This window comes from Tenrec ecaudatus, chromosome 10 (genome assembly GCF_050624435.1).
Source record: "Tenrec ecaudatus isolate mTenEca1 chromosome 10, mTenEca1.hap1, whole genome shotgun sequence".
Classification (NCBI taxonomy): domain Eukaryota; kingdom Metazoa; phylum Chordata; class Mammalia; order Afrosoricida; family Tenrecidae; genus Tenrec; species Tenrec ecaudatus.
Window position 1 is genome coordinate 56,584,546 of NC_134539.1, and position 9,570 is coordinate 56,594,115.

Genomic DNA, 9,570 nt, shown 5'->3' on the forward strand with positions numbered 1-9,570 from the left:
AAGTTGTGAAGAACTTTCTGGCAGGTAAGGAAAACTGCATGTAAGAAGGGCAAGAAAGTATGAGTCGTTTTTCAGAGAATGTAAATGTCGTGTTGCTCTAGTTTTACATCGCAGTTGGTAAAGGTCAGAGGTGAAATTGGAGAGGTGATCACAAGTCATTATGCTAGATAGGGCTATCATGTTATGCAAAGGAGCTCAAACTTAATCCTCTAATGGATAAAGAGCCATTGAATTAGTCAGATCTGAATTTTAGAAAAGTTCTGTAGTTGGTATATATGGAAGAGATCCATATGTGTGTTCATTGAAAAGGAAGTTTACCCAGAAAAATGCTTCTCAGAAACACATCATCAACCAACATCATCAGTAGTACACGCAAGTAAAATTGTGCTGAAGATAATTTTTTTAAATGATTGCAGAAGTACATATATAGAAAGCTGCCAGGAATTGAAGCCCAATTTAGAAGAAGACTTGGAATTAAAAATATGAGAGATGATATCAGCTAAATGTTAGCTGAAGGCATAAAATGCTAGAAACATTATTTACCTATGGTTTAGACTACACAGAGTAATTTGACCATGATATGTTTAATATTGTAAAAAGTATGGATCCTGAATACATAGCAAGAGGCTCACATAATACATGGGGTTACTGTGAGAAAAGAAGCTTATCAAGATTATAAACTTTCACCACACTTATTGAATATGCATAATGAAGAATGCTGCACCAGGATTACAGGACAGCTTATTAGCCACCTGCAATATTCAGAATATACAACCTTGCTTACTGAAAGCCAAGAGGACTTGTAGCATTTACTGATGAAGATAAAAGACGACAGCCTTCACTGTGCACCTCAATGTAGATAAAACAAAAAATTCTCCCAGCTGCATACATAGTATCATGATAAATGGAGACAAGATTGATATTGTCAAGAATTTCATTTTATTTATATTCACAATCAATGCCCATGGACGCAGCAGTCAAGAAATCTAGGGACATATTACATTAGTCAAATCTAATGCAAAAGAATGCTGCAGAGTGTCAAAGAGCAAAGACGTCCCTTTGAGGACTAATATGTTCCTTGTCCAAGACACGTTATTTTCAATTGTCACATGCATGTGACATCTTGATAATGAATAAGGAAGATTGACGAATAATTGATGTATTTGAATCATGGTCTTGACAATGAATGGACCGCCAGAAGGATGAGCAAAGCTCCTGTGGAAGAAGTAAAGCCAGAACCCTCCTTCGGTGGGGAGAGGAGGAGACTTTGTCTCATCTTCTTTGATAGGTTATGGGGAGGAACCTGTAACTGGAGAAGGACACGATGCTTCAGAACATAGTGGACAATCAAAAAAAAAAGAGGAAGGCTCTCAACCAGGTGGATGGGCACAATTGGCTACAACATGGCCTTGGCCTTAAACATCGCCAGGCCTTAAACATGGCCAGAATAGGGCCAGGGAATGTTGCCTTCTTGTGTACACAAGGTGGCTCTAGGTGGGAATTAATCGGATGGCACCTGACAACAAGGACTTGGGCATCAATTTCTCGGTGTTCATTTCATTTTGACATTTTCTGGCTTTGCTAGATTCATACACGGTACATTCCATGTTATTAATGGACGGCAGGGGCCGTTAATTCTCATTTTTGAGACATGCCAGGTCAGCAGATGAAAGGCCTGAAGGCTTTACGACACCTACATCACTGAGGTTTATTCTACTTTGAAGAGGAAGCCTGGTGGAAGATTAGGTTGTATGGTTGGTGGGTTATTAATTGCAAGGCTGGCAGTTTGAATTCATCCACCACTCCATGGGAGAAAACTGAAGCAGTCTGCTCCCATTCAGATTTTTAACTTTGAAAGTCCATGGGGGTAGTTCTAGTCTGCCCTAAGGGCCACTATGAGTCAGAATCCATTGGATCGCAGAGAATTTTTGTTTTCAACTTTGAGGAGACAGATTTTCTCCAGTCATATTTAATGGCTTATAACCTGGGGGTCTTATCATTTTCACTTTTCCACTATTAAAAAGTAGACTTACATCTCCTTCTATTGAGTGTACCCTCACATGGAATCCCCCTGTCGCCTGTCCACCATGCTGATCCTCCTGAATTTGGAAGTGCTGGTGGTACAGCTCCCAGCATCACAACAAGACCACACAGTGTACTAACGTGATAGACAGAATGTGGAGAACAGAGTAGGTCCTCAACATTTGCTAGATGAAAGAAGGAATTGGTGGCATAAATAACAGGAACTTGGTTGTTAAATGGAACCAGTGTGAATTTTCGCTTCCAAAGTCTCTAGAGCAAAGACACTTTCTGTGACTCAGTTTTCTCTTCAGTGTGGCTTTAACTACCTTTCCTTCAGAGCAGCAGTTCTCAACCTGGGTCGCAACCCCTTTGTGGGTCGAATGATCATTTACAGGGGTCGTCCAATTCCTAACAATAGCAAAATCACAGTTATGAATTAGCAATGAAAATAATCTTATATTTTGGGGGGTGGGTCACTACAACATGAGGAACTGTATTAAAGGGTCACTGCATCAGGAAGGTTGAGAACCACTGCTTTAGAGTCTTTTGAAGAACCAGAGATAGGAACCTGTGGCTCAGTGTTAAGCATAAAAATAATAATAAAAATTATCATGTTTCATTAAACACAGTAAGAAATAAATTCGGTCCAAGGATGCTCCATACTGTAGCCCGTTGGATTGACTTACCTACAATTTTGTCCTTGTGTGCAGAACTAGCATCAAAACTAATGAAGGGAAGTTTTAAATGAGGATGTAATCATGTCAGATCTTTACCTTTGTGAGCAGGTGAGATGCTGTGCCACGATGCCAAAATGAGTCCCCTTTTGTACAACAAAATCCTGCTTTCTACACCCTGTGTGAGGCTTTCATTCATTTTGCTTCTTATTTGATCTCTGAAAAGTATACGTTTAAATTTCAAAAAAATTTAATGAGCTTGTTAGATAGTTCCACCTACAATGAAATCGTTCTACGGCAGCAAATTCAAGCTGCTCTGAAGGGTTTCTTGCAACGTGACAGATTTAGGTCAGTGTCATTAACAAACATCCAGATTGATGTTGCCAAATTGATGATCACCGAAGATGGCAAATTCCTCTTGCACAGGGACAGAGGGAGAGAAGATTTGTCACACTAGATCATTCTGCCCATCCATTGGCCTGGACCAGCCAGAATTCTGCGCCAGGTGCTTCTGGAGAATGGATACGAAATATCGACATAGGCTTTGGTCAGGTCCCTGGGTGGTGCAAACAATTTGCACTTGGCGGGGAAGCAAAAGCCTGATGGTTCAAACTCACGATTTGTTTCCATAAAAATAATATCCAAGGAAATGTTATGGAGCAATTCTACTCCATAATGCAAGGGGCCACCATGGTTTGACACTGACTAGACAGCAGCAATTGACAACAGGTTTGGGGCACAACACTGGAAAAAGAGTCATGTATTTCATTGTTGCTTGTTCTCTTTCTTGGAATTCTGCATGATCTTGACTAGGTCTGTGTCATTCTGGGCTTCTATTTGTCCTTTTCTATCATGCAGGGAGAAACACATGATTTTTTTTTTACATCTAACAAATACTGACTAGTATGAGTGGTGCAGCTGAGGTACAATTAAACAGATCCGATGCCTAAGATTGTTACATAATAGCTATGTGCCTATTTTTATATAACCTTTATAATTGTATTCCACAATGCACATCTTTCTTTTCTTGTTTGAGGGCACTGCTTCTACAGAAGACTACCTAGCTAGCTTACAGTTTGCCCTCACTCACTGCAATCAGGGGCCTCACAAGGGAACCTGGCTACTCACTACTGTTCAGACTCTAAAGCACAGCGCCCAGCAAAAGCACCCCGGATCCCATCCCCCATGTGTGAGTTGGTGCCGGCCATAAACCCATTCCACACTATCGTGTCATCTGCCAAAGAAGTAGTCCGCTCTTCCGATTCAACCAAGTTCCACACAGTGACTGCATCTTAATTAAATGCTAAACCAACCGACAATGTTATCTACTGCTGTAAACCAAACCCAATGACATTGAGCAGATTCTGACTCATGGTGCCCCACAGGACAGGGTAGACCTGTCCCCTTAAGTTTCTGAGATTGTAACTCTTCATGGGAGTAGAAAGCCTCATCTTCTCGCACAGAGCAACTCATGGTTTAGATCTGCTGACCTCGTGGTTAGCAGCCCAATGCATAATCTATGGCTCAAGACTTTTGATGCCACCACATCCAACCCATGGAGCTGTGCATTGCAGTTCACCTTCTAACTTCCTTGGATGGAGATTTCTTTCAGGATGACTTCAGAAAATCAAATACATTGCTTATTCATCCTAAGGCTTAAATAGATTGCCTCTATCAGGAAGTCTGCCCAGTTGAAGTGGGAGGTTCAGGGAGGGACAGTCATTATAGATGATTACCACTTGTTCATTTATGATGGGTTTATTTTCAACAAAATATAGACACAGCTAATCTTTCAATCAGGATATTCTGTTACATTAATGATAATTAATAATACTAGCTAATATTTATCTTGTGTTTATTGTGTACCTGGTGCTTTATATGCATAATCTCCTCTAATCCTCCAATTGTAGGAAGTACTATAAGAATCAAAATCAGAAAGAAAAAAAGAATAAAAATCAGGCATGTGTACAGATCATAAACTTTCAGAGGAAGAATGGGAAGGAATAAGTAATTATTTTGCCCCTACTGTGTGCAATGTGAAAAACAGAGCATTGGTTCCATAGTGGCTTATGCCTTAGACCAGTGGTTCTCAACCTGGGGGTCAAATGAACCTTTCACAGGGGTCACCTAAGACAATGGAAAACATTTTTTTCCAATGGTCTTAGGAACCAAGACACTTACTCCTCTATCCATCTCCAGGCGGGTTTGCCCCCATGCAGATACACCCACAGACGAGTACCTGGCGAGAAGACTGTTACCCATGCTACACCATGATTGAAGGCAAAATTTCATTATTTTTAATTAGAAATAAATATTTCACAATATATAATTACATATTGTTTTTGTGATTACTCACTAGGCTTTAAGGATGTTCAATTTGTAACCAGGGAAATACATCCTATATTATCAGATATTTACATGATGATTCATAACAGTAGCAAAGTTACAGTTATGAAGTAGCAATGAAAATAATTTTATGGTTGGGGATCACCACACATGAGGAACTGGATGAAAGGGTCGCAGCATGAAGAAGGTTGAAAACCACTGCCTTATACTGTTCCAGTGCCAGGTCAGCAGTGCGAACTCACTAGTAACTCCTCCAGAGAATTATGTGATGTTTAGCTCCTCTACGGATTTGCACCCTCAGAAAACAACTGGGACAGTTCTCCTCTATCCTAAAGGGTTGCTTTGAGTCAACTTTGACTGAAAGGCAGTGAGTTTATGTGCAATGTGGTCTTCCGGGTGTTTTCTCTCCATTGTCTTTCTTTAAAAAAAATAATAAAGTGTTTTTGGTGAAGATTTGCACAGTCAGTTTAGGTTCCCATTCATCAATTTCTATGCAAATCGTTCAGTGATATTGGTTCTTCATCATCTCTTAATCTTCATTACAACCCCATGAGGTGGGTGATGTTACCTTCATGGAAAGACGATGCAATCAAATACAGAGAAAGATGATGGATTGTGCCGAAGGTCCCATAGCTGAGTCATAGTGCATGCTTAGATTTACTATTAAGGTGGCTCGGCTCTAGGATCTGCACCTATCAATTATTCCAAAGAGGTGAGTGGCCCAGAGAGATTTCTTTTATCTTCACGCTACTTATTGGAATCTTAAAGCAGATCTCTAAAGACGATGGCATCCTGTTCAAAAATGGCAGAGCCCAATGAAAAGATGGTGGCTGACCATGCTGCTTTGAATGTGGATGGCTTTGCACAGTCGAGACAAAAACCAGGATCACATGTCAAGTTCCCGAGAGGGACTGTGGTAGTTACCTAATTTTGTGTCACCTTGAAGGCATGAAAGTGTAGGGGTGGAATCTAGCTCATCAATCAGATCACAGCCTGATGGTACCTCCTGGTGGGTGTGGCCGTCTCATAAGAAGGATCCTAGGAACTGTCTCTCTCTCTCTCTCTCTCTCTCTCTCTCTCTCTCTCTCTCTCTCGATCTCTCTCTCTCTCGATCTCTCGATCTCTCTCTCTCTGCCTTCACCTTCCTGTTGAAGAACCACACTGGGAAATGCCAGAGCCCTGTGATGTTGCCGTTGCCATTGGATCCACTAGACTTTGCACCCACTGCCTGGTGATGCTCCTGCATTCTGCAGGGTTGCAAGTGGCCTCATGTATCTCAAGAGGGACTTATGGACTAGTATTAGCCATATGGAGTTGATTTGGACTGGGCTGGGGCATTTTCTTGATATACAATTACTTTTTAATATAAAGCTGTCTCTTACATATATATGAGTGTCACTGAATTTGTTTCTTTAGTCAACCCGAATGATTAGGCCTCTTTCAAGTCATTCCAGGGCTTTAACCAGTACTTTTTCTATTTTGGTTGCTTTGAGTTGTTGTTGTTTTTAGGTGCCATTGTGTTAGTTCTGACTCATAGTGACCCTACATACAACAGAACCAAACACTGCCTGGTCTGGCACCATCCTCACAATTGTTCTGATTTTTGAGTCCATTGATGTAGCCCTTGCCTCTACAGAACATTCTGGCTATACTTCTACCAAGATCCGAGATACATTTGTTTGTTATTTTTAGCCGTCCATGGTAGTTTCAATGTTCTTCATCAGAACCATTGTTAAAATGCACCTTTTTCTTTATCTTCCTCATTCAATCTCCTGCGTTCACATGCACATTAGGCAATGGGAAATGCCACAGCTTGGGTCAGGTGCCCATCAGTCCTCAAAGTAACCTTCATGCTTTTCGACACTCTGAATAGGTCTTCCGCAACAGGGTCACCCAACAACGTGACTCATTGCTGATCTCTTCCACTTGGGTGGCTGACTTCAGGTGGGACCCACTAGTTGTAGATCAAGCAAGATGAAATCCTTGACAACTTCAATTTCGATCTCCCTTTATCACGATGTTGCCTATGGGTTCAGTTATGAGGAGGTTGGTCTTTACATTGAGTTGTAATTCATCCTGAAGGCCCTGATTCATACAAGCCATGATTTTCATCAACTTCAAGTGCTCTTCACTTTCAGTGAGCAAAACACTGTCATCTGCATATTGAGGATTGTTAATAAGACTTCCTCCAATTCTGATGCTATGGTCTTCTTCATATAATCCAGATTGTCTATTATGTGCTCACCATATTGAATATGTATGGTAGGAGGATAGTACCCTGCTGTATGTTTCCTGAGTTTAAACCCTGCATTATTCTCTGGTTCTATTCCTAAAACTGCACATTGATCCAAATCCAAGTTCCACTGAGAACAACGAAGGGTTCCCACAATGAAAAGCCCCACTCTTTTCAATGTTATCCATAAGTTTGCTATGGTCCACACAGTCCTGAGGAGCTGCCTCAATTGTCAAAATTCTTTTCTGTTCCTCTTTTGCTTAGTCAAGAATGACAGAGCTGGTTCTAAGTCCTTCATAAAAGGAGATGTAGTTGTATGAGTCCCTAATAAAATGTAAAAAAGAGAAGAGGAGAAAAAAAAAGAAAATGATTAGGGCAAAGAATGTACAGATGTGCTTTATACAATTGATGTATGTATATGTATGGACTGTGATTAGAGTTGTATGAGCCCCTAATAAATTGTTAAAAAAAGAGGGGGGGGACGTAGTTGTTTGTAAGTTAGATATTTGTAACCTGGGAACTACCTTACTATCCCCTTCTTAACATATTTCACATTTAAATATCAGTGTCTAGCTTCCCCTCTAAACTACAAAATTTGAAAAAATACCCATGGATTAAATGAATCATGACTTAAACTTCAATACTTTCAATCTCTACTGACTAAGCATTCTATTTTCTCTGGATGTTTCTTGGAGATTGAATTGGCAGGAGGTGATCAAATGGCTGCAGCAGTTGGGAAAGACAGCCCCCATGAGAGGAGAACTCGACGGGTCCTGCTGGCTTCAACGGCTACAGCAATAATCAATAAAGCAGACTCACCAAGTCCCTGGCTTGGCCAATCTTTCTTGGCACATCAAGTTTCTCCAGTGTTTGGAATAAAAATGTGTGTGTGTGTGTGTGTGTGTGTGTGTGTGTACAGACATACACATATACATATCTTTTTTTCCCAATAATTTAGACCAAGATTTTTCCCTTTGCCTGCCTTCTGCTCAACCTACCCCCTCAAGGGGCTCTCCAAGACACAAAGGTCCCTTGTGCTGGAGGTGAGGTTTTGAGCGAAAGTTTGGTCCATTCCAGGACTGCAGTAGCAGTTGTTAATGCACCAGCATGGAGCTCAGGCTGCTGTTCCTGGCTGGGTTGCTAAGCAACATCCTGCTTGCCTGGAAATGGGGTGAAGCTGTGCTAGGTTTTGTCAGAGGAGAGAGAAATGGAACAGTCACTCGGAGCTCCTTCTTGTTATCGCTTCCCTCACAATGTCTGTCTTTCATTCTCATTTTGTTCTGTTTCCGGTTCATCACTGACAGTCCAGCGCTCCTCCAATTGTACCCTACCCTTTGTTTCTGATTTTACACAAATGTGCTGCCTTTAGTTACTTGTGAAGCTTCAGGCTGGAGATAATTCCAAGAGCCCCACATATCACTGCAGAAGCCAAGGCACAGTATGGGACCCCACTCTAAGCTCTGGCCTGGTGTCATGCCTGGATAAGGGGAATAATGAAAGGGCACTTTTTAAATTGAGGTCTTAAATATGTACTAGAGATTGTTCTAAGTATGTTCCTACTAGGTATGTTCTTACTATGTACTAGAGATTGTTCTAAGTATGTTCCTACTAGGTATGTACTTACTATGTACTAGAGATTGTTCTAAGTATTTTCTTACATCAATTTATATGATTCAGACTTGAGACATTAAGGGACCCTGGGTGTGAAGCGGGTAATAACGTAGACTGCTAACCCCAAAGTCAACCATTCAAATACACTATCTCTCTGTGGGAGAAAAATGAGACTTTCTGTTGCCTTGAAAAATTCATGCCGTCAACCTCCCAATAGGGCAGGTCGACACTGTTCAAGAGGGTCTTTGTGATTTGGAAGCGGCCCCATGGCAGTAGGTTTGAGTTTTTCTGTCAAAAATGTTCTGTGGCAACTGGAAAATGAGGGAGTTATTATTCTCCCCAGTTGGCAGGTGAAGAAACTGGAATCCGGTGGCTCCTGTGATCCTTGTGGATCCAAGTAAAACGAATCCTCGACAATGTCCAAATCCCCTCCGTTTTATCATGATGTTGCTCATTGCTGCGCTTGTTAGCATGTTTGCTTTATTGATATTAGAATGTAATCCCTACTGAAGGCTTTATCTTATCTTCACCAGTCAGGGTTTTATGCCCTGTTCCCTTAAGTCCAGCAAGGTAGCGATGCTGCCTCCTTCTCCTTATAGTCCAGCTGCTTGGGTTCTTTGCTCAGCATACAGGTTGAATCAGCGTGGTGAAGGAATACAACACTGCTCCACTTCTTTTCTGATG